This window comes from Rosa rugosa, chromosome 3 (assembly GCF_958449725.1).
Source record: "Rosa rugosa chromosome 3, drRosRugo1.1, whole genome shotgun sequence".
Lineage (NCBI taxonomy): Eukaryota > Viridiplantae > Streptophyta > Magnoliopsida > Rosales > Rosaceae > Rosa > Rosa rugosa.
Window position 1 is genome coordinate 25,850,826 of NC_084822.1, and position 13,898 is coordinate 25,864,723.

Below are 13,898 nucleotides of genomic sequence, written 5' to 3' on the forward strand. Positions count from 1 at the left end.
TTATGATTAATTTCATCATTAAGAAGCCTATTTGAATACCAATTTTCAATATTCAAATTATTCTTCTTAATGTGAAGATTCTTCTTTCTTTTCGAGATTTTTGGTTGAAATTGGCTAAAATCTCGTCCTACATCACCACAAACCAAAACTTCGGCATGTTCTGCTGATATTAGTCCGCGTAGAGGACCTGCACCTCTAGCTAACATGGCACCACCTGAATCTCTAATCACAAAACCAAAACCTCCAGACCTAGTGTTATGATGAAAGGAGCCATCAACATTGATTTTTAACACTCCTGCTGATGGAGCCACCCATGTTTGCACTCTTCTTCTTCTAGCACCAGCCACTGCAAAGTTGGTGTTATGAACACGAAACTCTTGCATACGAGCATCAGCTCTAAGCAAAACATCACAAGCCAACGCACTCTTCCCCTCCCAGACTTGTGAGTTTCTTTCTTTCCAAATGCTCCACAGTAGGAAAATCAACACCCCCAACTCTGTAAGAGATAATGTCTTCACACAATAATCAAACCATGTCAACAAATCACCGTCTGCTACTTGTGGATCAAAACATTTCCTCCTTAAGATCCCATGGCCCTGCAGCACCTGTCTCGTGAAAGGACAATCTCTACATAGATGTAAAGTGGACTCACTGCCGCCTCCACACAAAACGCATCCTTGAGATTCTACCTGAATATGCCTTGTAGCTAACCTTTCCACTGATGGTAAAATATCATGACACACCCTCCAAGCAAACACTTTTGTTGCATTAGGAATCGAAACCTTCCAAATCCTCTTCCAAAATCTCCCATTTACCGCTAGAGTAAAAGGGCTCCGACAAGAAGAATGAAAAAATGAAAACCAGTAAGCCGTTTTAACCTAAAATTCACCGTTTTTGTCCAACCTCCACACCAATCGATCATGTATATTCCTACGACTGAGAGGGATGTTTAATATGATCTCGGCCTCCTCTCTATCAAACAGCCTTTAAATCAGAGGCTCATTCCAAACTCCTGTAACTACAATCAAATCACTAACTTTGCTAACTTCCCCCATAGCTGAATCATTGTGACTCAGCCTCCCAGCTTGCAAAGCAGAAATCCAAAAATCTGACCATATGTTAATTAACCTCCTCCCCATTACTTATCTGCCAACATGAATTCTCCTTCAAGAGGTCCCTAGTAGAACTTATACTTCTCCAGGAAAACGAGGGAGAAGCACGGGGTGGAGCCTCCTAAAAAGAAGACTCTAGAAAGTACTTGGCTTTATAAATTCTTGCAATGAGAGAGTCCGGATAAAGAATTACCCTCCATGCCTGTTTCGCTAGCATTGCCGAATTGAAATTTGTAAGACTCCGAAATCCCAATCCTCCTTCCTCCCTTGGATTACACAAAGCATTCCAAGTCTTCCAATGTATTTTGTTCTTATCCAAAGTACTACCCCACCAAAATCTGGCGCACATTTGTTCCAAGTCCTCACAAAAGTTCTTTGTCAGCGGGAAAACACTCATAGCATAAGAAGGTAAAGCTTGAGCTACTACCCGAATCAAAATATCATTCCCCGCACCACTTAACATCTTACCCTGCCAACCTTCAATCTTCGTGGCCAAGTTATCTTTAATATATTGGAATGTAGCAGTCTTCTTCCTCCCCACGTAGGTAGGAAGCCCTAGATATTTTTCATGTGAAGCTACCACTTCAACCCCCATTAAACTAGAGACCTCTTCTCTCATCTCTTCCGATACATTCTTGCTAAACACAACAGAACTTTTACTAAAATTAACCAACTGACCTGAAGCTCGCCCATATGTCTTAATGACATCCTGAATCTCATAACAAGCCTCCAAAGATGCATTAGCATAAAGCATACTATCATCTGCAAACAAAAGATGATTAACATAGGGGGCATTGTCACATACTTCGATCCCTGGCAAAAGACTAGCATCCTGTTTCCTTTGCAGCAAAGCCGAAAACCCCTCAGCTCCAAGCAAAAATAAGTAAGGAGATAAAGGATCTCCCTGCCTCAATCCTCTACTCGGACAAACATAGCCACGCAGTTTCCTACGAATTAAGAAGGAATATCTCACAGAACTGACACACTGCATCACCAATTCAATCCAATCATGTGCAAAACCAAATCGGATCATCACCTTTCGGAGAAAGGACCATTCCATCCTATCATAAGCCTTGCTAAGGTCAAGTTTCAAAGCCATAAAACCTTCACTCCCTTCTCTTTTGTTATGAACAAAATGGGAATCTCATTAGCCACTTGAATATTATCAGTAATTAATCTCCCTGGCACAAAAGCACTTTGGAAAGGAGAGATCAACTCAGGCAAAATTAGCTTTAGTCGATTGGCCACCACTTTGGAGCAAATTTTATACAGCACATTACACAAAGCAATAGGCCGCAAATCCGACATCTGGTCAGGATCATTCTTCTTTGGAATAAGACAAATATGTGTAAAGTTAATTTGTCTTAATAACTGACCTGTTTGTAGAAAGCTTTGCATCGTTAAAGTAACATCTTGCCCAATTGTATCCCAATAATGTTGGAAGAACAAGGGAGGCATCCCATCCAGCCCAAGAGACTTCGTGGGATACATCTGCTTCATGATAGTAAGGAGCACATAACTGATCATTCATAGCTAGGGTAACACAAGGTTGAATAGCGTCAAGAGTCAAATTGACCGCATCATTATCAATAGCTTGTGAGCCAAACATCTTTGTGAAGTAGGTAGTAACAATGTTTTCAACACCTACATCATCCTCACACCACACTCCCTCTTCATTATAGAGACCATGAAGCTGATTTTTCCGTCTCCGATTAGAAGCTTTTCGGTGGAAAAAATTTGTATTCCTATCCCCATCTTGGAGCCAAGTAACTTTTGAACGCTGACACCAAAAAGTCTCCTCCTATGAGAGAAGGACTTGGAGTCAATCTTGTAAATTCTTCTTCTCCAATTGTACTATCTCCGAAATAGGCACATCCATCAGTTCTTCTAGCCGGGATCGAATACCAAGCATGCTTAGTTGCCTCACCCTAAAGGTTTGTTTCTACCATTTGTCTAACTTCATTTTGGTGTACTTTATCTTCTGCGAAACACAATACATAGGAGTCCCTGTAACATCCGTTTGCCATGCCTCCTGTACCACTCCATCACACTCCACATGTTGCAACCAATATGCTTCGAATTTGAAGCGATGATGACGCGGTCTGGGAGCCAGAGGCACCGAACTAGCTTGCAACTGGATAGGAACATGATCGGAATCACTCAGAGGAAGATGACGCAACCTTGAGTAACCAAAGATATCACACCATGAGGGTGTGCACACTGCCCTATCCAACCGCAACTGCGTTTCTGAGTTCCACCAAGTGCACATTGGTCCCAAAAACCCTAGAGCAAGCAAGTCTCCATAGCCAAGGGCATCTCGAAAACCTCTCATCTGACGCTCTGCCCTTACCGGCCCATCAATCTTCTCACTGCTATTCAGGATCTCATTGAAATCACCTATGACAACCCAAGGAAGCGAATCAAGATCATTGAGATTCTTGAGAAGCTGCCACGACCTGTCTCTATCTCCCGTTCGTACAAAACCATGGAAACTGGTCAATCGCCAGGATGGCTCCCCTGGATCGCCTTCAATAACCAGATCAATATGGTGGGCAGACGACGAACGTGTCAGACTCCCACATCACCATTCCAAAACATCCCTAGTCCCCCCGAGTTTCCATCACTCAGCACCTCCTTGAAATGTTGAAAACCTAATGCTGCATGAAGGCTAAGAAAGTCTGACATTCGACTAATTTTCGTTTCACAAAGAAAAACAATTTGGTGACGATTCTGGGATATCAAATCCTTCAAAGCCCTCTTAGTTACATCATTGCAGATGCCCCTACAATTCCAATTGAGTATGTCCATGTTCATGGTAGATAGTAACCAGAAATCTAGCAGACTAGACGCAAACCCTAGGTTGCAGACGCAAACCCTAGGTGATGTACGTACAGTATAGAAATTCAATTGTATCTAGAAATTTATTTGGTATTGTGGAAGTTTAAATTGGTATATTATGGAAATTTGTAAAGAAGTATTATCTAACTAATGTTGAATTGTTGCTCATATCATATCTACTATCTGATTTGGTCTCAGCATAAAGTGTTAGTCTTTTTCTTTATTAATTAAATTTTTTTCCTTTAGTTCTTTTTTTTTTTTTTTGGACAAAGGAAAATTTTATTACTTTCCTTTACCTTCTGTTTGATTTAGGGTAAACATGTTCAAATTGGTATTATGGAAGTTTATTTATATATATTTTTAAAAGATAAAAATAATAACATCTTTAATGAAGTATTGAGTTTTACTTTCTCTTTAATTTTGGGGTAAATATGTTCAAATTGTATTATGGAAGTTTATTTATTGTTTTTAAAAAGATAAAATAATAGCATCGGCACGGCTATCCTTCTTTGTATTAGAAATAGGTAGAAGAAAAACAGCAAATACAAACTCTCTATAAGACTCGAACCTTTTGAAATGAAATTTGTGAATAATGTGATATTATTCCACTAAAAAGGAAACAGAAAAAAAAAAAGAGATAATGATAAATAAAGTCATATGTACCTAACATATGTTATGTTAGATTAGGTCATACAATATGTTTCATGTTAAATCACTCAATCTATTAACAACATGACATTAAAAAGAATAAAAATTACAACTTATGCCATCCTCTCTCTCTCTCTCTCTCAATTATTCTAAAAAAAAATAGAGCGAATATTCTTAAAAAAAAAAAAAAAAGAAGAAGAAGAGAAAATCCCACAAATCGCGACGGTTTCATATGCAATGACGAGTTCAACGCGTTTTAGGTGGCCGGCTCAGTGTCGATGATAAGCTTTTGGTGCGCGAATTTCTCGTTCTCACTTTCGCACTTGTCGCTGATGTTGAGGTATGCCCTCCTAAATCCTCTCAATTTTGTTGTTTTCATTGTTTATTATTCTTTTGTTGCAGTCAAAAATTGAATTTCAAGAATTAAATTCTTCGAATTTAATGTTTTTTGATATTGAATTTGTGGAACTGATTAGTAATGCTTGTGGATCAGTTTGCAGTACTCTTCTTTCAAGTACTCCAATATCGAAGAAATGAGTGAGGGAGAGGCCGAGTGTTCTTAGACACTCCAAGTACACCATGTGTGCATCAGTGAGGGTTTGGGTTTGCCGGAGAGCTTGTTCAGGTCACGGTAGAAAGCCACTTCTAGGAGGTCATCAAGTTTTGAGGGGACACAACTAGCCCATGATACATTGATTACTGATTTGGATTTGGACACTTGAAATTACAAAAATGGAGAATTGGGGGTTGACTCACATGAGATGGTTAGTGACATGGTTAGCAACATGAGACATGGTTAGAGAAATGATTGAGTTTGATTGATGTGATGTCGTCTCAAATCCATGGTTAGTGACATTATTAGCGACATGAAACATGTTTAGTGACATGATTGAGTTCGACTGCTGTGATGTCGTCTCGATCCATGGTTAGTGATATAGTTAGCGACATGAGACATGGTTAGTAACATGATTAGCGACTTGAGATATAGTTAGTGACATAAGACATGATTAGTGACATAAAATTGATAAAAAGTCATGGAAAATACTTCAATACATTAATGTACCGATACATCAAGTAGACTAGGTTCAATATAGAGGTAGACTAGCTCGGTATAAGGGTAGACTAACTCCATGCATGTCTACCCATGTACTGAGCTAGTCTACCTCTGTATTGAACGTAGTCTACTTAATGTATCGGTACATTAATGTACTGTAGACGATCCCAAAAGTCATATGCAATCAAAAATTTGAAGGTAATAATTTTATAAGTCATTCTCTTATATCAAGAAATTTGTCCAATTTGTTTCTCAAAAAATAAAAAATAAAATTTTACAAACAATACCCTAAAAAAAGACCATTCATCATTTTAGTACATTATATTAAAAATGATTTTTATCATGGGTGGGGTTTGAACTTTTCGTGATAGAACAAGCTGATACCCAGACTTTAAAAACAATCAATTAGGTACTTGAATTCTCAAAATCACATCAATAAGATACTTCTGTCCACACTCCGTCTATTCTCTGTTAGTATTAGTCACATGTCAATTAATTGACCCAATACATAGGGACATAATTGACTTTTTACCTCAAATAAAACCTATGAGGACTTATACACCAAATCTCCATCCTTTGAACTCGTTCGTTCCAGTCGGGAAAAAAAAAATCTTTATCACTTCTAGCCAAAGTTCTCTATCAATCCATAGGGAACTGAGAGATTCTCCTAACTTTGCTAAAAACATATTGTTGCTACAAGCATAGATATATCTAAGCTATTCAAGATGATGGACATGAGGTGTCCAAGATCCACCAGCAGATGCAAGATTCAATGATTATTGATTAATTCAAGTATTGTTCAATTAAAGAATGAAGATGAAATATCTTATTGAATGAGTCTGATTTGGAGTTGGAATCCTTGATCGAAGAAGAAAGTCTGCATTTGAATTCTTTTCTTTTCTTCATATAAAGAGGATCAAAAGATTTCACTCCTACCCCCATGGTGACTCGAACTCATGACCTCGATCTTAGGTAGTGGGTGCTCTAACCACTGAGCTAACACCACTTCGTCCGCATTTGAATTCTTATTGATTGATTAAATCAAATATTGTTTGATAAAGGAAAAGCCCAAGAAATTCACACAAATCAAGAACGAAAACCAAGAACAAAGAAACCCAGAAATTTAACGCTAAACAACACCAAGCTGGTAGAGAAACCACTCTTCAGTGACTAAACCCACCACAGATCGAGAGAACCGTAGCCATTTTGTCTTCTCTGTTTCAATTGATAATAAGTTGATGCACAAGTTCAAATCTCGATCCTAAAACATGTATTGATATACCCAAAAATTCATTCTTCCAGATAAAGAAGATGAGTCGTGATGTGCTTCCAATAAAAGAGGACGATTATTATTTGGTTTGTTCTATTGTTGTCTCTACTATTTCAAATGTTTTGCTCTTGTGCCTTTGGTTTATTGTTTCTAATGGGTACATTTATTAATTGGAGAGGAAATTTTTTTTTTGGCCTGATAGTTTGGAGGGAAATTAAATGCAAGTGTCAGAGGAATAGTATTTGGAGAAAGATTGCTACAACAGATGAGGATATAATAGACATTTCATTAGGCAACCTGAGTAAAATGCCTTATTTGCCCTTAAAGTTAACGGAGAATTGACAGATGGTCGATGGAAGCACCATTACCTAATTGATTGCTTTTAAAGTCAGGGTACTAGCTTGTCCGATCATGAAAAGTACATACCCCATCCATGATAAAAATCCTATTAAAAAACTATCACATTGGTACTTCAACATTTAAATCCGACACAATTTTCATATTCTGCAGTTATAACGGCATCAAGTTAATTTTTTTTCCTTGTTAGTCTTCCCCTACTAATCACAGTCTCTCTCTCTCTCTCTCTCTCTCTCACACACACACACACACACCATCCATGCCATACCATGATACCAAAAACCCAGAAAACAAAATTCACCAGCTTTGCTAATATCCTTCTATTTGGGCTTTGTTGCTTCAACTTTAGCTCAATAGGTTGGTTTAGTCTTCCTCTTTCTTATTCAATCTTTCTAAAGTTAGAATCTTTATGAGGGTTTTGATTTTGTTTATGGGTTTTTGCCTAAATGTGTTCGTTTTGGAGAATTAGGTTTGTTGAGGGTGTAGTTGTGAGGTTTGGTAAGGTTTGGGGGAATGAGCCTGACAAATGATGAAATAGGTTTTCTATGACTATGAAAAATGTTCAATCTTTCAATTAAAGTCCCTTGATTTTCTCTGGTATTGAGATTAAGGAGCAGTTTGGATGTGCGTTTCCATAAATAAAATCACTTATTATTACTGTTTTGATCAGTTAAGGTAAGGAAATAGAAGTGCTTATTAAGGACGCAATGATCTTTTAAACATCGCTCTTTAAAAGCAACCTCTTGGCTGCTTTTGAGAAACTGATTAATTATACAACACGCGGAACCAAAAGGAAGTTTATGAAACTTTCTCAAGATCTATAATTCCCTCACAATTTCTTCAAAATGACACTTTTATTCTTTCAACATATCCTGTCCTTTCGTAGTTTTCAACTTGCTTCATCCCTCTTTTGTGCTCAGTGATCTCTTGTCGAGTACAATCGAGTGAATCTGGTACTCTCATAATCCAATTCTTATTCTTCCTTCTTGAATTTTTCCTATGCAGTAGTTCCCTTACTAGCCATTCTTGAAGTCTTGTTTTTCTGAATTCCTTCAAAAGGGTCATAATTTCTTAATTTTTATTCTTGAAGTCTTGTTTTTCGATGAACAAAATTTCTTAGTCTTCCAGTTTTTCTTCCTCAAGGTTTATGGAGTTGGTTTAATTGATATATGTCGTTGTTAGTCTCATCTTTTATGCTCGTAATCTAATTGATTGGGTAGTTTTTGATTTACTCAGCGATTTGAATTTGCTTGGCAGGGATTTCTTCTTTGGTCACCAACAGACAAAGACACCAACAGACATAAGTCATTTGGTCTCAAATTTGTCATCCATTTACAAATTAATTTTGTTTTAGATTTCTGGTTGACTCAACCAACTGTTCATAGAGTGATTACTTATGGAACAGCAGCGATATTGTTCAATTTCAGTCCATAATTGGAAAGAAAGAAAAAAAAATGTTGCTTTGGAATTATAAACGGGTCGGATTAGCGGATCGGGTATCTGTTAATCCGACGGATATGGATTTGGATTGAGCTATCAATGATCCGCCGAATTAACGGAGTGGGTTTGGATCGAATTTTTTTTTAAGTAAACGGATTTGGATTTAGGTCGATCCGATCTAAATCCGGTCCATTTACAGGTCTAGTTACCAAACATCAAACTGATTGTTTTTATCATTTTTTTTTAATAAAAAAATAGTATATTCATCACAAGCCAGAATAGGCCGTTACATATCCTTCCGCTGTCATTTAAGGACATAGACAGACAATATGTAACATCCCGTATCTTAATTCACCGGTTTACTAGTCATTTGGACAGTAAACGACAATTTGATTTACTTTTACTCTTTTTCGGTAACTTTACTTTTTGTTCGGGTCAAAATTTGAGAAAATGTTCTTCATGAAAGTTGTAGAGGACGTTAAACCGAGCGCGTGCATATGTGGTACGTAAAAATCGGAGTTCGTATGTGAAAGTTATAAGCGAAATACTAAAGTTACTGTTCATACGGTAAGTTTCTATAAATAGCCGAGTTACTGTGGTAAGTTTCCATTTTCAGAAACTTACCGAGCCCTCTCCCTTCTCTCTCCCCGACCCTCTCTTCCTCTCCGACCTCTTCACCTTCTTCCGGCCATAACTCCTCCATCCGGCGACGGATTTTGACGTATAAGATGTCGTTGGAAAGCTCTCTTCCTATTCTTCATTTCTAGGTTCGTTTCGTAGCTTAATATGAACTGTGGAAGGTGCAGCAACGAGAAGAAGAGGACGGTCACTGTAGCAGTTTTGAGTCAACGCCGATATTTTCCGATTCCGGCGGTCGCCGGCCACCAAACTGGCATCGAAGGTTCGGTTTTTGACATAGATCATTTCCCCTAAAGTCTTTCATTTCAATTTGCAGTGTAGAGGTCGAATTAACAATTTCAATTTCTAGGGTTCTTGGGTTTTCTGGGCTTGTGTTCAACGGCCAAATTGGAGCTCTTCCAGGTAAAATTGGAACTTGTTGTAGTTGATAAAGAGGTTGGGTTTGTTGAGTAGATGGTGCTGCCAAATTTTGGTGGCCATCGGAGGTGGTTGCCGGTGGCGCGTGGGGCCCACGCGCTGCCACTGTTGGTGGCGCGTGGAGGCGTGTAGGGCAGTGTCTTAATTTCAGTTTTTAGCCCATTAAATTGTAGAATTTTTGTAGAGCTTGTATGTGAAGTTTGGTGAATTTTGGAGGGGTTTGGAATTATTTGTGAATTTCCGAAGTTTGAAGTTTTGTGATTAAATTGTGGGAAATCCGGCCGTCGGATTTCCGGCCGTCGGATTTCCCTCGTTTTCGTTGTGGAATATATAAATTGAGGAATTGGTGTTGTGGAAGAGATTTGGGTTGAATTTGAGAAGTAATGGAGATAGGGATTTTTGGGTTTCGTTTAGGTTCGTAATTATTTTATCGGATTGTCGTTTACGGAAATATAATTGTGTACAGGGCAATGCCGCGAGCTACGGTTAAATGAAGGAACTCGTTTGCGTGGTCGCACAATAGTACTGTGAGTGGACTTTTATTTTCAAAGAATGATGCATGCATTTATTTATTTGTTTCCGAGATGATAATTTATTTATCGTATTACTTTCTCGTGCATATGATTATTTTCGGAAATGGTTTTGGATAATTTATTATTTGAAGATTTTATGGCGTGCGGGGTCACGTCATTGGATTATGCTTATTTTATCTTATTTATTTTTTGAATATGAGTTTATTTTTGGTGTGTGGGACACGCCGTTGATTTATTGATCTTTCTTATTTATTTATCGACTTTCAGATTTTGGCATTGGGAATGCCTTGATGATGATTTTGGAATTGGTTTTGTTTCGAATTATGGAGATTATGATTTATTATTATTTCTCGCATTTTTGCTATTGATTTGAGATACTCTTGGCGTGTGGGACACGTCGTTGGAAATTCATTTGCGAGAGTTGGGGAAGCCTTATGTATTTATGATTTTACTGTGGTTTTCGGATTTTCTTTTGCCATACTTTAGGTGACTATTATCATTGTTAGCTTTGATCTTCCGCCTTTGTGGCGAGGTGATGGGATCACCGAAGCCCTCCGCCTTTGTGGCGCTGGTTACTGTCTCTGTGACAGTAATTCTGAAGCCCAGTATCCTATCGCTACACTTAGTGGCGTAAGGGTATATTACGGGAGTAATGGGAGTACTTTAGCCTGGGAGGCTATCACCCGAGCCTGGGAGGCTCACTCGTATGGCTATCGTCTTCCCCTACTCACTTTACTATTTTTGACTAGCGGGGCTAGTTCGATTTCCGTTTAACCAGCGGGGCTGGTCCTATTTTTCTTGAGTACCGGAGTTTCAATCTTTTCTTTTAGTTGTGACTAGCGGGGCTAGTCGGTTTTTCTTGTACAGAACTTCTCTTGTTTTGTTGTCCTTAAACATTGCATGCATCGGGAGTTTTTAGAGAAATAAATGGGGAAAGTATTAAATTTCCTTTTGTTAAAATTTGTTTATTTTTGTCCACTCACGCTAACGTTGTAACATCCCGTATCTTAATTCACCGGTTTACTAGTCATTTGGACAGTAAACGACAATTCGATTTACTTTTACTCTTTTTCGGTAACTTTAGTGGCCCTAAAAGTTGACTTTTTGATCGGGTCAAAATTTGAGAAAACTTCCTTCGTGAAAGTTGTAGAGGACGTTAAACCGAGCGCGTGCATATGTGGTTCGTAAAAATCGGAGTTCGTATGCGAAAGTTATAAGCGAAAGATTAAAGTTACTGTTCATAGTTACTATTCAGGGTAAGTTTCTATAAATAGCCAATTAACTGTGGTAAGTTTCCATTTTGGAAACTTACCGGCTTTTCTCTCTCCTCTCCCCCGATCCTTTCTCCTCTTCGGCCCGATTTCTTCTCCCTCCGATTTCTTCCTTTTCCGGCCACCCCACGATGGAATCCGGACATCATCAGGCTCGCCTTCTCTCCCTTGACACGCCTGGGGTGGTGTTTTGCGGTGGCTCGACCGGTGGAGCTCGATTTGGAGCCGTGAACTTCACTGTAGCAGATTGGGGTTTTCCGGCGATTCTTCCGATTCCGGCCGTTTCCGGCCACGAAATTGACATCGAAGGTTCGGTTTTTGACATAGATCATTTCCCCTAAGGTCTTTCATTTCAATTTGCAGTGTAGAGGTCGAATTAACGATTTGCAATTTCTAGGGTTCTTGGAATTTCTGGAAATTTTTCACCGGCCGAATTGGAGCTCTTCCAGGTAAAATCGGAACTTGTTGTAGTTGAATGAATGGTTGGGTCTGATGAGTAGGTGGTGCTGTCCAAATTTGGTGGCCATTGGAGGTGGTGGCCACCGGCGCGTGAGCCCCACGCGCCGCCACTGTGGGTGGCGCGTGGAGGCGTGTAGGGCAGTGTTTTAATTCCAGTTTTTAGCCCATTAAATTCTATAAATGTTGTAGAGCTTGTTTGTGAAGTTTGGTGATTTTTGGAGAAGCTTGGAATTAATTATGAATTTTTGAAGTTTAGGGTTTCGATTATCGAATTATGAGAATCCGACCGTCGGATATCTCTCGGTTCTGACTTGGAACCTTTAAGATAACGAATTGGTATTAGTGGTAGAATGTGGGTTGAATCCGAGGAGAAGTGGAGATGTAATTATGAGGAATTGATTTTAGGAATCGTATTAATTTGTTGAATAGTTATTCACGGAATATAATTGTGTACAGGGTGACGCACCGAGCGATTGCTCGACGAAGGAACTCGTATGCGTGATCACCTGAATAGTACTGTGAGTGGACTTTTATTTTTAAAGAATGATGCATGCATTTATTTTTCCCGAAATAATAATTTATTTATCATTTTATTATCGAGCATAATATTTTGCCTTGGATTTTAATTTTGGCATTGTTTTTTTTTCCATATGAATTTCATATACGAATCTATTATGCTCAGATTTGGATTTTATGATTTATTTTCGGAATATGATTAAATTTTCGGAGATTAATTATAATTTATTTTCAATTATGATTCGGGAATGGATTTTGAGCCTTTGATAAGTATCTCCGATATATGGCTTTTATTTGAAATCATGATTTAAGTGATTTTCGACGAATTACTTTCCGAGGTGATTTCCGGAATTTATTAATATATTTTATTCGTCGATATTGAGATTTTTGGAATATTTTTCGAAAATGGAATTTTCGATTGAATTATTTTATCGATTATTTCTCGCCTAATGGTTTATGAATTCTAGAAATTTGGCGTGCGGGGCCACGTCATTGGAGTATATATTTTCTTGAGATTTTCCGAGTATGGATGGGATTCATACTCGTGTTTTGTTGCGAGGTTGGGGAAGCCTTACTGATTTACCGGTTTTCGATTGTTTTTCCTCACCATACTCGGGTCATTCGATTAGGTCTCCTCCTCACTTACTTTGTGTTTGTGAGTGGCAGTCGAGGTGATTTATTCTCCTCCTCACGTGAGTGGTAGTCGAGGTTATTAGTTCTCCTCCTCACACAATCTGTGTGTGGGTGGCAGTCGAGGGTAGGAAGAGCCTAAGGGGCTCCTTTACCCGTATGGTGATATCTCTTCCCCATATCCTATTATTACTTGACTAGCGGAGCCTAGTCCGATATCTCTTAGCCAGCGGGGCTGGTATGTTTTCACGAGATTTTGAGTTTAAAGAAATGTGTTTTATAAACGTGGCATGCATCGAAGTTTTATAAATTTAAATAAGTGGGAAAGTATTTAAGTTTGCTTCATTTAAATCATCTTAATTATTTATTTTTGTCCACTCACACTAACGTGTTTTCAATACTTTCCCCTGGGCCCTTCGGTTTCAAATGCCCAGTTTGCAGGCGAAATTAGTTGAGGTCGGGCGTACATGGAGTCAAGGCATAGTCAACAGCATTGCTTCCGCGTACTCATTCTATTTCTGTTTCTTTGTTACCTAGGGGATTAGTATTGCTCTGATAATCTATGAGATTAATATTGTTTTTAGGTTGAGACTGATATTTGTGAAATGGGAGTTGTGATTTGGGGAGCAGATGGCTCCAGGAGAATAAGGATGGATGATTTAGAAGTGTAAATGTTTTCCTACAGGTTTTGGGTAGCCTACTTTTAGGGGAAGT